The sequence below is a fragment of the Sarcophilus harrisii genome, chromosome 2 (genome assembly GCF_902635505.1).
Source record: "Sarcophilus harrisii chromosome 2, mSarHar1.11, whole genome shotgun sequence".
NCBI lineage: Eukaryota > Metazoa > Chordata > Mammalia > Dasyuromorphia > Dasyuridae > Sarcophilus > Sarcophilus harrisii.
The window spans coordinates 651,911,341-651,917,432 of NC_045427.1; positions in this window are offsets into that span (position 1 = coordinate 651,911,341).

Genomic DNA, 6,092 nt, shown 5'->3' on the forward strand with positions numbered 1-6,092 from the left:
AATGGGGAAACCAATTCTTTTTGTGGTTACCAGCAAACAATGAGGAGGAGCCCACGAACTGAGAAATGGCCGAATAGGTTCTGCTTTATGAATTTGATGAAATATTTTTGTGATGAAAGAAATGATGCCGAGAATGGTTGAAAGAAATCCAGGAAAGCTCTTATGGATTAATTCAGTGAAGAAAGCAGAACCAGGAAAACAATGAGTACAACAAAAACAACATTGTAAAAAGAAACTCTGAAAGACTCGGGAACTCTAAACAAATCAGCGACCAACCACAGTTCCAGAAGACTCATGATGAAACATGCTGTCTACCGTGACTCTCTTCAACAATGAAAGGATTCAAACCAGTTCCAATTGTTCAATGATGAAGACAGACATCTATACCCAGCATTCTCAGTCTCTCTGTTGTTGTTTGTTTGCATTTTGTTTTCTTTCTCTGTTTTTCTCTTTCTTCCTTCTTGATCCTATTTTTCTCGTGCAGCAAGATAACTGTATAAATATGTATACACATATTGGATTTAACATGTATTTTAACATATTTAATATGTAGGGGACTACCTGCCAGCTAGGGGAGGAGGTGGTGGGAAGGAGGGGAAAAGTTGGAACAGAAGGTGATGTAAATAAAAATCTTTAATAAAATTAAAATTAAAAAAAAAAAAAAAGAAAGAAACACACTGTCCATATCCTGCTAGAGGTGATAGGCTCTCTATCAGTAACAATGGTAGGTTGACCAGCTACCTGCCAAGAACTTGCTTAAGCATATGTGCTACCAGCTGCATTCTATATTTGAGAAACTGTGGTTGAGTGAGCCCAAGTACAGGAAGGCTTCGAGTTCAGGGCTAATGACAATACAGGAAACATTGTGTACATGAGAAGATGTAGCCCTGCTAATCCAGTTCTCGTTCCATGACATGCTGATTGCTAATTGACAAGAGTCAAAGGTATTCCCGGTCTTCAGAGAGCACACAGTTGAATGGAACAACATGTACAACTTCATGCAAACAAGCTGTATACAGAATAATTGAAAAAGACTATAGAATGAAGGCATTAGAATTAAGAGGATTTGGGAAAGACTTCCTACAGAAAGACAGAATTTTAGTTTAAGTCAGGGAAGCCAGGAGCTGGAGATGAAGGAGGAGGCCATCCCAGAGATGATCACTTCAATTTTTTTAATTGCTGAAAAATTTAATTTAATTTAATTGCCGAGGTAATTGGGGGGTTAAGTGACTTGCCCAGGTTCACACAGCTAGGAAGTGTTAAGTGTCTGAGACCAGATTTGAACTCAGGTCCTCCTGACTTCAGGGCTGGTGCTCTATCTACTGCACCACCTAGCTGCCCCTAAGCTTTTTATTTTCAAAACATGTACATATATATTGTACAAAAGACAATCAGAAGGGAGAGCATCACCACTTAGAGTGAATGGAAATGATAACTGATATGAAAGAACAGATGGACTGATTTTTCTTGTGCAGCGTGATAGGTGTGAGGAGATGTGTAGAATCGCACATGTTTAGCAGATACTGGATCGCTTGCTGTCTGTGAGGGGCAGGGGATGGGAAGAAGCAAAGTTTGGAGCATGAGATTTTGCAGGGATAAATGTTGAAAACTATTTTTGCATGTATTTTGAAAAGAAAAGGTTTTATTACTACTAATTTAAAAAGAAGAAAAAAGAAAAAAACACATATATAGTTACTTTCCAGGTTCACCCTTGCAAAACCTTAAGTTCCAATTTTTTTTCTCCTTCTCTTCTCCCTCTCTCTCCCTTAGATAACAAGTAATCCAATATATATGAAACATGATCACTTCAATTTTTGAGCTATATAGTAATAGGTGGTTTATTTTCCTCACACAATGAAAATATGGTGACAAATGCTGGTCTAACTAGATCCCTTTTCCCAAAAGAAGGAGGAGGAAGAAGAACCTAGAGTCATAATTATTGATGAAAGAATGTGTCAGTGACACTAGTGACTCCACAGGTTTACCCTTCTTTGCCCTGCTAATGACTGTGGATATTCAAAGGTGCCTGGAGTCTGCTCATCCTAGGCTTACGCTTTTGTTCAAGTTTCCAACTTTTCTTTTTTTTCCTCTTGTATAAAACCCCATAGACCCTAATATTGGGGGGCCATTTGTAATTGATCTATGGTTTGGGGAGAGGAAATCATCTGGGTCTCAGTAAAATGTGGTTTTGCTTACCAGAACTAGAGCAATAATGGGAACCAGAGTGTCATCAAGGTGTTAATATATGGCTCCTTGTATGGATGCCCCAGGGAGAATTCCACCAGCTGTCTGTAAGATACTAAGAGGCCCTAGAGTTAGTTTAGAGGTATATGTGACTATTTCTCTTCCTTGAAATCCCACACTTAACTGGCAGGATGATAATATAGAACCAAAACCTGGCAGTCATAGTTGACTGCATAGACAAGCTCGTGGTATGTAATTTGGGCATTCAATTCACTGGGCACCCTCTGGATGGTCCCATTCTTTAGAAGGACTTGGAGACACTGATGTCCACAAAACAAAACAAACAACAGACTGTTTACCATGGCTCTGAATCCAAAGAACTGGATCAATTGGACAACATAGACCAGAGGTGGAGGAAAATCAAGAATGGGCCATGCATAAAGAAAGAGAAATTCACCCTCATTTTTCAGAAAGAAGAGAGAAACATTCTATGCACCCTCTGGAATGGCCGAGGGCATGGACTTCTAGTTAATTTAGAAAGGTGAATAATTGTAAAACTCAGCAGAGTAAATTAGGAAACAATTCATTTCTCTTTGCCAAAAGAAAAATCTTCTTTGTTCTTTTGCCACCATAAACAGAGTTGCTTCATCACATACACAAGTCCCAGATGAGATTTGGAGCCAGAATTCTCATTGTTCTGACTTGTACTTTGTGATTCCTGAGGTTTCTTGAAACCTTCAAGTTCTCTAACTCTGGGAGTTCTGAGTTTAAACTAAATTCAGATCGGAGAATCCAAGTGTGTTGTACAGTGTACCAAGGAGGGTATCAATGAGTAGGAAAGTCTGCTGTGTTTGATCTGATTGTGGGGCCACAGTTCTGGTTGTTTATCTGGAGCTGGGCAGTGTGGTAGATAAAACCTGTACTCAATGTCAAGAAGATCAAGACTTTGAATCTTGTCTGGGATATTTATTAGCTGGGTGATCCTGGGCAAATCACTTCACTTTAGTTGGCATCATTGTCCTTATCTGTAAAATGGGAACAACAGTAGCAATCGCTTCCCCTGATTGTTGTCAGGCTCAAATGAGATAATCATTCTAAAGTGTTGTATAAAAATTATTATTATTGTTATTGTTAGCTTGCCCAAATTATGGTCTAAAATTCTGAACCGTTAGAGAAACCAAGGAGCCTCTGGGAAGCAAACCCAAACCCTCATTTGCCAAGTAATGGCAAAGATTTGGACATATTTATGTCTCTCTTAGTTGCCTCTCACCTTTTTCTATTCCCATTCTTTTTCTTTCCTCTGCTCCAATTTCACTGTCTTCCTTCCTTTTTCCTGGTTGGTAGAAATCACATTTATTTCCTAAAACTGATCTTAAAACATTCTTTTCATTTACACATAGTGTAAGGCTAATGGACTTTTCCAAAGGTTTAATCTTTCCCCTTCCAATGGCTGCCTCTCCTTTTGCCCAGTCTGCTTCTCTTCCCTTTCTCTTTGGTTCTACTTAACTTTTCAAGTTTAATTTCATTTCACCTTAACCCTATAAAACTAGTATCAAGTATCTTATTGGGGGAAGGAAAGGGGCAGAATCCCTAGTCTTTCTCATTAGTCACAAGTTTTACTAGAAATTTCACCCTCTAGAATATTCTTTCGGTTGCTCAATGATTTAGTCGGCCTAGATGTCTGGGCTGGAGTCATGTGTTCCCAAGTTCAGGTACAAGAGCAGTGGGATAAGTGTCCTTGACTCCTTGCCATGGAGTGCCTCCATTAAAGATCACCTTTAATACCTTGGAGCATGGAGATAATCCTGACATCTTTTCAGTTCTACTCAGAAAACACAGGCCCTGACAAATCCTTCTGAGCTAAGAAGGCTTTGAAAACAAGTCTGGTGACTGAGGGCCAAGGACCAGCCTGGAGGAGGATGAAAAGGTTCATAATCAAGTGCATTGAAAGATGAGAAAATTTTTTCTGCCACAGAAAATCATAAGAATTATTCACTGAATAAGATACAGAAGAGTCACAATTTGCATCAGTGGAGCAGGTGCCCTTGAAATGTTGATCAAAGCAGTGGTGTGATGGGAATAAGCTGAAATGAACCAAGAGCTTCACTCTGAAGTGACTTAAATGTATAAACAGGACCTCTAAAACAGGTATTCTTGACTTGGGCTCTGTGAACATATGTTGTTGTTATTTAATATCAATAACTGAATTTCAGAATGATTTATTTTCTTTGCAATCCTGTAATTTGATTTTATACACTAATAATTAGAAAATTTTCAATTAGAACAACCTTGAGTTTTCAGCTCACAGACTGGTAAAGATGACAAAAAAGAAAAATGAGAAACATTGGAGAGGATGTGGAAGAATAGTCACAATGATACATGTCTGATGGAGTTATAAATTGGTACAGACATTCTGGAAAGGATCTGGAATTATATCCTCAAAGTTATTAAACTGTACATACTTTTTGAACTAGCTATACCATTAATAGCCTTATGACCCAAAGAGGTAAAATAAAAAGGAAAGGAATAATATGCACTAATTTTTAGAGGAATTCTTTTTGTAGTAGTCAAAAATTGGAGATTAGTTCCAATTGGTGAATGGAATAAGTTATGATATAGGAATGTTATGAAATATTATTGTACCATAGGTTTGGATGAAATGGACATTTTCAGAAGAAATGGAGAAGACTTCTCTGTAGAAAGAAATGAGCAGAAAGAGAAGAGTGATTTATACATTAATTGTGATGTAATTAATGTTGAAAAACTCTAGGATAAACTATGAATCTAAGAGAATGTAGATGGAACATAGTCACTTCTTGATAGAGAAGTTTGAAATGCAGAGAAAGACTTCCATTTTGAATCGTAAACAATGTAAGTATTTCTTTGTGGACTACAGATATTTGTGTTCAGGATTTCATTTAGGGGGTGGGAAAGAAATGGGAAGGACAGATTATAAATGAATGTAAAAATCAATGTTTACTTTTTTAAAGCAAAAAAAAAAAGTGATATGTGCTAGTCATTGGTGGTCTAAAACACTGACAATACTCAAAAAAAAATTTGATGCAGTAAATTAAGAGGCACTAAATAGTTCTCCAATATGTCCTTCCCTGTCCTAAAATCCTCACCTTGTGTCTTCCTTTGGCTTAAGCCATTGCAAACTTCTATTAATTTTTTAAAAATCTACTATCTGTGAATCAAGTTTTTCTGATAAAGACCTCATTTCTCAAACACATAGAGAACTGAGTCAAATTTATAAAAATAAAGGCCATTATCCAATTAACAAATCATCAAAAATTATAGTTTTCAGATGAAGTAATCATAGTTGCCTATAACCTATAAAAAAGCTATAACTCATTATTGATTGGAAAAATCCAAATTAATATAATTCTGAAGTACTACTACTTACTTATTAGATTGGCTAATAGGGGAGAGAAAAAAGGCAAATGTTGGAGGGAATGTGGGGAAAATGAGGCAATGCATTGTTGGTGGAGTTGTGAAATCATTCGACCACTTTGTAGAGCAACTTGGAACTATGTCCAAAGGCCTATAAAATCGTGTCTACCTTCTGATGTAGCAATACTATTACTAGATGTGTATCCCAAAAGGATAAAAAGATGAAAAGCACACACACACCATTTTTTTAAAGCAGCTCTTTTCTGGGGGCAAAGAATTGAAAACTGAGGGGATGTCCATCAATAGGGGAATGACTAAATAAACTGTGATATGTGATCATGATTGTATACTATTGTGCTATAAGAAATGATGAGCAAGTCACTCTCAGAAAAAACCTGGAAAGACTTCCATGAGTTGATGCAAAATGAAATGTATTGTGTTCAGCAATATTCTAAGATGTTCATTTGTGAATAACATAACTATTCTCAGCAATGCAATAATCCAGGACAACTTTG